Here is a 10957-nt window from a genome sequence, read left to right on the forward strand (position 1 = left end):
TAACTGATGACCATTCCTCCTCCTTTAACAGTTCCCCCAGTGTGAAGTTTCATCCTAACTGCATCAGAATCACCATGGAAACACACCTGTGTAAGAATGTCTCCATAAAGATTTTGCTGAGCAAAGAAGCCCCACCATGAATGTGGGGGACACCATCCCAAAGACTGACATCTGGGACTGAATAAAAGGAAGAAAGTGAGATGAGCACCAGCCTTCCTCTCTCTCTGCTTCCTCGTGTGGATGTGATGTGGCCAGCTACATCACACCTCTCTGGCAACGTAGGCTGTACCCTAAACGTGGGAGGCAGAACAAACCTTCCCTTTCTTACTTAGTCAGGTAATTTGTCATATCTGTAAGGTGCATGCCTATGACTTTCTTCTTATCTTTCACTATTAGATATTTAAAAACAAGTTCCATACCCAGGACCCATATCACAGGCACTTGTCACTTCAGTTTCAGGGAATTGATGCCCTCTTCTGGCCTCTACAGGTACCTGCATACACACACATACAAAAAGACAAAGAGAGACATACAAAAAAAGAAAATAAATGTGTTTTAAAGAAAAGAAAATATATTTTTGAAATAAAATTAGCTTTGGATAGTTTTGTATATGATATGATATTTATCACTGAAGACTAATCTTAAGAATAAATGGTCATTTAATTTTATAAAACGTAAGTTCTCAAGCAGCTCACAGATTTAGACAACTTATGGATGTTCAGGAATTCGCATGTTGTGTGGGCATTTGGTAGAGTTTGAGGAGAAAATGTAGAGGTGGGCAGTTAAAAACATTTGATCTCTAAGCTTTGTCTTTCTTCTTCTCCAGGGCTCTTATTGCAATGTTTTAGAACATAAATAGCATTCCAGTATAAAGACAAGAGGCAATTGGTACACAATCATAAGTCCTACAAAACATTTTCTAAACAAATTAAATCCAGCTACTTACCTACCTACACATCACAACCATGGTAGCTAAAATATAAGACTTCTATTAACACAAAAATGCTGTAATTATTTAGCAAAATATTATAGTCTTGCTAATGACTGCTTCACTTGCATCTTACCTAACAGTCCCCTTATTAAATGCCACATCAGCATCCCCATAAACACTTTTTTTGTACATGTGACTATTTTTGTCTAAACAAGTATGTGAAAGAGCCTGTTACATAACAAAATGATTTCCCACAGTATTTGGTATGGGAAGACTATTGTGGGAGTCTGGATCTATTCATGGTATTACAACTCTGTGAAGGTCTGCTTTGAATTACATAAATCACATCTGAATACTGGAAAAGAACACACTTTTCACAAGGTGTTTGAATTCTGCTCTCTCTCTCTCTCTCTCTCTCTCTCTCTCTCTCTCTCTCTCTCTCTCTCTGTCCCTCTCCTTTCCTCTCCTTTTCCTTTCCTTTGCCTCTTGACTTCACTTAACTCCCTCTTCTTCCTCCCTGTCTCTTTCTCCCCCTCTCTTCCCTCTGACTTGGAGGCTCCTCAGCAATAATGTACAGTTCCTCCTCCTCCTAGGGTTTCTTCTGTCACTGTCTTCATTTAGTCTGCTAGAAATGTTTTCTTACAACGGTAATTTTTAGTTCTAGTACATTTGATTATATTATCCCTTTAAAACAAGTCAAGTGTGCTCTGTGTGTGTCTAAATTTCTCATTTTGGATCTGTAAGGCAGACCCCCAAAGCCTCCTTTTCATTTTGCTCTCCTACTAAATGCACTTTTACCAATGAGACAGACTTACAACATGTTGTTACAGGCTTGTAATCCCAGGTATTTGAGATGCTGAAACATGAGGAGCACAAATTCCAGGCCAGCCTGCAACAAAGGGTGATTTCAAAGCCAATCAGGACAAGTTGGTAAGATATTATCTTAGAAAAGAAAAGAGGTCTTGGGGAGTAACTGGATGGTATAGCTCTCACTCAGCATGAATGAGGTTCTAGTTTCAATCTCAAGCCCACATTGCAATAATAATAATAATTACTAATTTATATGTATTTGAGTATTCCATATGACTTTACAACTGTTTTCTCCTTTATTGCTCTTGTAATAGAATAGAGTATACACTAGTTGCCGTTTAGAGAAACTCTTTTGTGATACCCTCCATAGATTTACAACTGGCTATACAGAATCCCCATCATAACTGACTTCCCCTTTACAGACTCCTATAAAAACTATATTACATTCCAATAAACCATGCTGCATGTGGTTTCACCATATACCATATATCTTCCAGTTACACAAAATCACACATCCTACAGCAAGAGTCAACAAAATGGAGGTATTAATATCATTTCAGAGTAATCTAGAAATCCAGTTGACATGGTTACTAAACTTGACCTGTGAAAGTTCCGCCTTTGCAATCCTAACTACTTTGTGAATGTGTTTTGCAGCAGTCTTTCATTTGCATATGCTATCCCAAAAGACTGTTTTATTCAATAAATAATACTAGTAATTAACTCAATTATATGGGCCTATTTTTCAGTTTTTTGCAAAAGAAAAATGATGAATACCTCACCAATTTTCAAAAGATTTCAAAGCATGCCTGAGTCTAAATAATTGAATGGCTTTGCTAATTTTTCTCAGCATGTGTTCTTATAATTGCAATTATCTTTTCAAGGTAATGATCCTGTATTTATTTTACTTTAAAATTATTCCTGAGATGTTTATTGTCATAGGTCTTAGTTTTCCACTACTCTTATAAAAACTGAAACATGATAGCTAATGGTAATTAGAACCCAGCTGGTCACCCTTTTTGCCTTCTCAAGAAAATTTATGCCAGGTTTTCTGTGAACACTTCATGGTTTTTTTCTAAGTTAATTTAGTTTTCCTCAAAAGAAAGATAAAATTTTCATTAGCTTATTTGTTCATTCATTCATTCATCATTCCATTCATTCATTCATTCATTTTATCCATGTCACCATGGACTGAATTCAGGGTCTCATGCATGCTAGCAAGCATCTACCACTGAGCCACATCCCAGCCCTAATAAGCTTCTTTTTTAATTTTTGTCTCTACTTTGAGAATTTCATACAAGTAGATAATGAAATGTAATCAACGAAGCACTACACTCCAACTTCCCTCAGACCCCTCCAATATGCCTTATTCAATATTTGATATCTTTTTCTTTTTAAGATCCACTTAAGCCAGGTGGTGATGGCACACACCTTTAATCCCAGCACTTGGGAGGCAGAGCCAGGCGGATCTCTGTGAGTTCAAGGCCAGCCTGGGCTACCAAGTGAGTTCCAGGAAAGGTGCAAAGCTACACAGGGAAACCCTGTCTCAAGGGGAAAAAAAATCCACTTAATTCAGTTAGTGCTGCCCATTTGCATGTGTGGGCAGTCCATCTGCTGGAGCATGGAAATGTACTAAGGACCACATCTGAAGAAAATGGTTCTCCCTCCCCCCGAGCAGCTATCAACTGCCAATAGCTCCTCAGTAAAGGATGACGCCTGAGGATCATCTACCTATGGATGCCATGACTTTGGCTGACTTGATTTTGTGCAGGTCTTGTGCATGTGACTACTGATATAATGAGTTCATGAATACCATAGTCAAGTTATGCTCAGAATACCTCATTTCATATTACACTTATGTGCATGCATGTGCTGTGTGTGTGTGTGTGTGTGTGTGTGTGTGTGTGTGTGTGTGTGTACATACAATGTCATGAGTGTGAACATCAGAGGAAAACGTTCTATGTGTGGATTTAACTTCCATGTAGTTTGAGGAAGGTTCTCTTGCTCTCAGGCAAGGTGACCCACATCTCTGGGGATCCTTATGTCTCTGTTTCCAATCTAACCATAGGATTTTAGGTATAGCAGATGCATGTGGATTCTTGAAATCCAAACTCAGGTCCTCATGCTTCATAGCAAGTATTTCATCCACCAAGACATCTCCTCGGCCCTGGTTTCTTGATCAATTCTCGTTAGTCTCTAGTACAGTGGGAAGAAGGGGCAATGATCTTTAAAGACAGCCTACTTCTCTACCATAGCTTTACTAACAGGAGGTTGAGGAAGCAACACATGAGTAATGCCACTGAGAACAAGATCTGCAGAAATTCTACTGAAATGCAGTTTTCAAAGGCTGGGCAATTGTTCATGGTTTAGCAGTTAAGAGCACTGGCTGCTCTTCCAGAATACCTGGGTTTTATTCCCAGTACCCATATGGCATCTCAAAACAATCTGTAATTCCAGTTCCATGGAATCTAATACACTATTCTGGCCTCCAACTCCACTGCATGCATATGGTACACAGACATACATTCAAAGCACCCATACACATAAAATAAAAATAACTAAATCCTTAGGGGGAAATGATGGCCAATGCAAATGTGAGAAGACATTTTGTTCTTTACAGTTCATTTCAATGACTTTCAGAAATGTATTAAAATTAAAGTTTCATATATTTCCTTTTTATTTGTTTTTATTTGAGCATTTTAAAGACATGGTTTCATGTGTTCCCCACACTGCTCTGGAACACACAATGTATCTAAAGAGTGTTTTGAATCCCTGATCCTCCTGCCTCCACTTCCTAAGTGCTGGGAATAGACTCCTAAGCCCCTATACCCAGCTGAAAATTAGAAGCTTTAGAAGCTTTGATGTCAGATGTCCTCCATAAGGCCCATGTGTTAAAGGTTTGATCTACATCCTCCCAAGAGTGCTACAGGCTGCAGGCTGGGGACTGAGGTTTTAACATAGATGCCTTTGTGAAACTCTCCCTGAAGCCTGACAGGCTGGGAACTCAGGCATAGAAACACAAGCAGTATTCCTGAGCTCTGGCATGCTAACTGCACACACTAGGATTTTATGAACCTCTGTGTGTATGTCTCTGTCTCTGCTTGTATTTCTCTTTCTTTCTCTGCTCCTCTCTGTATACATAAATAATTTTATATTTGCAAAGATTTTATTAAAAATGCTATGTATGTAGATGTAAGGATAGAGACATAGATGATAGATGGAGACTCCCAGGCTTTCTGGAGAACCCTGAAATGTACAATTTCAAAGGGGTACTTCTTTTACTCTGGTAGACTACTTCAAAATGCAATTTTCTCAAGGTTATACTGAGTAATGTTGAAACCAGATTGATAAAAACCTGGAAACTGGGCCATTCCATTCTAACAAGATGTTACTTAATACAGACCTCTCATTTTTCACTGTTTCATTTTGGGGGTCGGGGGTTAGTAGTTGTTCTTGCTATTGTTTTAATTTTTGACTGTAGACAGATCTCACTTTATAAGCCAGGCTACCCACAGTTGATCATGTAAAACTGACTATCCACAAATTCACAGTACTCCTCTGCCTCAATGTCTTGGTGTCTTATGTACTGGGAGTATAGACCTGAGCTAACACATATGTATCCTTGCTTTCACACACAACATGTTTTCCCATCTTCACTATTTTTTATTATATGCAAAATTCTAATCGTGTATGATTTTGAATGGAATACATTATTCCTATAAGTTTGTGATATACATCTATGTTGAGCTTTTATCCTTATTGCATCTTTATGGTTACTTTTTCCAAATAATAATCCATTAGAAACCTCTTTATATTCTTTAACAGGAGGCCATAATTATTTTTCAGATCTACCAATTACAATACTAGGAGAAAATTGAATTGTCTGGCTTGCTTCATCTCAAGTACTTTCTTCAATAGCTTTGCTACTCATTATATAAGGAGATTTTGTAACACTTCTGCCAGTTCAATATTACAAATAATATTTTGCATATTATCTTGCTACATGATACACATGATGTTTCAAGCACAGTGACTAAAGCAGCACACAAAATACCCTTACTCTCACAGCTTTGGGTTTTACTTTTTTTTTTTTTTAAGAAATTCAAGCAACAAAGGCAACAGCCTACAGCCCATAGGTTGGATACAACTGTGGTCTCATCATAGATCAAATGGTATAAAAAAAAGCCAATCCTGCTGTGGAGATAGGAATACAGAGCACCTCCCTGTTCCCAATGATTGGCTACTTTTTTCAGCCTATAAGGGGTATAACTATCTCCAGAGAGAGATGGGGGGGGAGAGGCATGGAGGAGTGAATATTTATGGTAGGCAGGGCCTTTTATGTAAGTAAGCCAAAACATTTTCAATAAGAGAAGTCAGAATTCCATCCACAGATCCATAGGGCTGGAGATCTGGATTCAGTTCTGAGCACTAACACTGGGTGACTCACACTCACCAGTAACTCCATATAGCTTCAATGGATCCTACTCCATTGGCCTCCATGGGCATCAACACTCTTGTGCACCCACCTAGACACTCATACACATAATTAAAAATAAATTCTCATCATTTCAATAAAAAGAATTACAGCTATATTTTCCTCCTTGTGTGTGGTGGTTTGAATGAACCCTCATGGGGCTCATATATTTGAATGCATGGTCCCCAATTATGGGAACTGTTTGGGAAGAACTAAGGTGTGTTATTGCTGGAGGAGGTGTGTCACTGGGGTAGACTTTAAAGTTTCAAAAACTCACAACCTTCCCAGTTAGCTCTATCTGCTCCATAGCTATTGTTGTCACAAAAATGGGATTCCTTAGCTACTGCATCAGTGTCAGGTGTGACTGCCTGTTGACATGCTTCCTACTATGACGGTCATGGACCCTAGCTCTGTAAAAGTGTCAGCCCAATAAAGCCATTCTTCTGTAAGTTCCCTTGGTCAAGGTGTCTTAGCAATAAAAAGGGTAACTAAGACAGAGTGGCATCCCATTTTTAGGCACTATGATGTCACTGCTGTCCTAATGCATTTGCTAAAGCTGATGATTAAAAAGATGTCTGCAATCTGTGTAAACAAATTAAAAATGTTACAGAAGTCAAATGTAAAACATATCATTACATTGTTACAATGTGTAGCAGAGTGTTAAACCTATAGTTAGTAGCTCTGGGGATTTATCAATTGTTGGCCAACATAAAATCAACCCATTATTAATTCCTGCGCTTTCATGTTCTTTGTATCATCAAATCATTGTTATTATGGCTTACATTACATAGAAGTCCCATATTAATAACAAAATTCAGTTATTTATATGTTTATCTAAGTGGTTTATTTATTTTGAGTTAGCATGTCCTCTAACTGGTTTTGAACTTGCATCTTAATGTATTTGTCAGGGTTCTCTAAAGTTTATAAACCAAAAGAAACTGTGACTATAACTTCTGAAGAATCAATTCCTACTCCCCTGATGGATTCAAATACAATGTGAGAACGAAAATATAAACTGTAGGCATTCAAATGCCTCAATCAAAAAATGGTCTATGGATCCTTGATTGTTAAGTTGTGTGCAGGGTAAGATATGATAATTGCATTTTGTTCTTTTACATGTGGCTATACAGTTTTGGCCAATACTGGTTGTTGAAGATGTTTTCTTTTTTCCAATGTATGTTGTTGACCTCTTTGTCACATGGAGGTGGCTCTAGGAGTGTGGACTTATATCTGGGGCCTCAATTTTATTTGATTGACCAATGTGTCTGGTTTTGTGCCAGGACCATGCTATTTTTATTGCTATATTCCTGTAGTGCCACTGAAATCTGGCATGATGATACCTTCAGTACTGTATTCATATCAAGAAGATATAAAAAAGTTTTCTTATTGTTGAGGGAAAAAAAAGAAAATACAAACTAAAGTTCTCTGGATCAGCCTGACAAGATGGCTCAGGGACTAAAGACACCTATCACTGTGCCTGATGAGCTGAGTTCAAACCCTGGGCCCCAGAAGAAAGAAACAGCTCTTACACCTTGTCCTCTAGTCACCAAACATATGCTGTGGCATGTTAATATACATACAAAAATAAATTAAGCAAATAAATGAATATAATAATAAATTAATACTCTCTGGATCTAGTCCCCAAATTAGCAATTATTAAGGTCTCTTCTGATATGTGATTATAGTGATATTTAGTTTTGTGAATTTAGAATTTTTACATGATTTAAGACATAAATTAGTTATAATTTTAAGTGGTGTTGAATGCACCCAGACATTTTTTAAAATCCAAGATTCATGTCATGAAAATACTTGTTGGTTCAAATCCAACACTGAAATAGCTCACAAGAAAAAACAAGGAACAAATTGCTAAAAATAATGTTGAAAATAAATTATAAAAGGAACTAAACATCAACTGGGAAGAAAATAAATATACTCATCTTGAAGAGAACCTGACTACAAAGCAATGGTCCTTTATTTTTAAGACCCCTGTTTCCAGATAAATACAACCAGGGAAGCAAATTTTAAAATATGAGTGTCATTTCAAGCCAGCAAATTATCTGTACTAGAGAAGGTATCAGCTCCATCAGAGGAACATATACTATGTAAGGAGATAGCAGAGGAGATGCTGGTAACATGAAGGACAACCCCTCAGGACATTCCTTCTCAACAACATGCTACATTGAAGGAAATCAAGACCCAGCAGTAACACACTGGGCTTTGAATTCTCAGTATGCACCAACCAAACATTCTTATCTCCTGTGTGTGTTTCCATTTAGTCATGTATTAAATGATTTTGTAGTGGTGATGCTTCTATTTGAAATTGGTTCATAAATGAAATGATCCCCTACAAAATCACTGCATTGTTTCATAGTTCCTTTTAAGTTAGAGATTTCTGTCTTCCACCTAGATTATTGTTTCCTAGGACAGGATGGAATATTCTTGTTTTCTTTCTAGTAAAAAGAATAATATGCTATGTTATATTAAAACTCATTATTAGAAAGACTGTGGAGACTAGTTGGTCAGTAAAGTGCTTGCCAAGCAAGCAAGCCTGAAGATATTATTTGAACCCCAGAACTCATACAAAATTAATAATAATTATTATTGTTAATAAATTAATTAATAAACTCCTGCAAGAAACATTGTGGAAAGGGGTACAGAATGCTTGTAAGAGCAAGAGAATTAGGGAATTGACTATAATATTGTATATCTTAGTAATGTCATAAGCTAAACCCATAGAATCTCACCAACATGACTTCTTAAACATGAGTGTGTGCGTGCATGTGTGTGTGTGTGTGTGTGTGTGTGTGTGCGCGCACACATGCATGTGCATGTAACAATTACAGAAGAAGGGTACATGGGAGGGGTTGGAGGGAGGTAAAGGAAAGGGGAAATAATGTAATTATAATCCCAAATATATTTTTAAAGACAGAGAAAATATATTTGTAAATAAAGAAAAAGCAAGGTTTAGTGGTTGTGAATGTCTGTGACCTTAATGCTGAGAGGTAACACTGAAGCCCACTGGTCAGCTAGCCTAGCCTTCTCCTTGGTAAGTTCCAGGCTAATTAGAGACCCTGCTTGAAAAATCAACCAAATAAAAAGAAGTTGAGAGCATATGAGGGAAAAAATGGACATTGACCTTTGGTCTTCACATACAGGTGTACATAGATTCACATGTTCTTGAATATATATATTCATACCCCCACATACAAACAAGCATGTAAACACACACACACACACACACACACACACACACACACATACACACTGTATGTATATACCTATAAATACAATACAAGCAACCATGTTCACTCTGTGTTGTTTAATCTAGTAGAAATTTCTACAGTGTCTATTGTTACCTATAAGTGGGGAGCTGGAGGAGAGGATGGAGGGGAAACTGTGGTTGGTATGTGAAATAAATGAAAAAATGTTATTTAAATAAAATAAAATAAAAAGTAAAAAAAGAAAGTGCTAGATGATTCAAGGAACAATGAAAATGTATCTTGACAACACTGTTAGAATAATAACTCACTCAGCTCTCATGAGAAGACATTGCAATCTGGAGCCAACATTATACCTGGAAGGATACAGTCTTCTTGTATGTTCTAGCAGGATCTAAAATCCTGAAGAACTTACCAAAATGCAGCTTTCAGGACCTATCCTAAAACAAATACAGAAGAATTTATGAGAATATCTGCTTCAGGAAAATGAACTGAACAAGTCTTCAAGGTAATCTTGAAGCAGATGGTGGTTGGATACAGTGAAACTGAGGGAGTCCCCAGCACTGAAGTGGAGGTCCCAGTGGGGTGTGGAGTAGAATCCAGTGAGACTGTCGTGATGAGTGCAACAGAGCAGAAGTTGGTCTGTGTGCCACTCATGTTTCTAACACTGGGACAAAATACCAGGGAAAGCAATGAAGAGGGAGAAAGTATGGTTCTTGATCAAGGTCCCAGAACATTCGATCCATCATATTCAGACCCTAGGGATTCAGGCCTGAAGGGAGACAAGCCAGGTGGCAATGAAGCACATGGTCAAATGGCTGTCCACCTGATGTTGCCTGGGAAACCCACAGACAGCAGGGCCCAGTAACACCTTTCAACATCACACCAAGTGACCCACTCCCTGCAATTAGTCTTAATATTAGCCCATTCCCACTTAAACTTACCAGTGGGTTGATCCATGATCTAATCACTTCTCCATAGTATTACTTTCTGGAGCCAAAGCCTTCAACATGTAAGCCTTTACAGGGAATTTTATATCCAAATAGGCCATCATTCATAGATGTGTGGAAATTTCTTGATTAATGTGGCTTAAGTATATTTTATGACCATTGACCCAGAAGGTAATTCAGATGATTAATGGAGTATGGTGTACCTTCAATGGGCATCATTCCAGAGATGGAATTGTAAGCCATGTACTACAGGCAGTGAGGCATTTTGTATGTTTGGCATGTTTGAGGAGCTGAAAATTTACACTATTTAATTTAACAAAGCAAATAGATATTAAATTAGGTTATGTTGCAAAATATAATCAGAAAACATTAAACTGTAGGCTCAGATAATGATCTTGAACTTTATTCTGGAGACTGTGGGATATTCTTACTGAAATGGTCCCTTTGGCCATTACAGGAATGACAGGAGAAGTGCATGTGAGACAGAAAGTTGACTTAACATGAGTCTAGGCAGAAGAAATTGTCTTGAATAAATATGAAGCAGAGAAGATGGCTGAATGATTTTGGATACCAATTT

This window comes from Onychomys torridus, chromosome 3, assembly GCF_903995425.1.
Source record: "Onychomys torridus chromosome 3, mOncTor1.1, whole genome shotgun sequence".
NCBI lineage: Eukaryota > Metazoa > Chordata > Mammalia > Rodentia > Cricetidae > Onychomys > Onychomys torridus.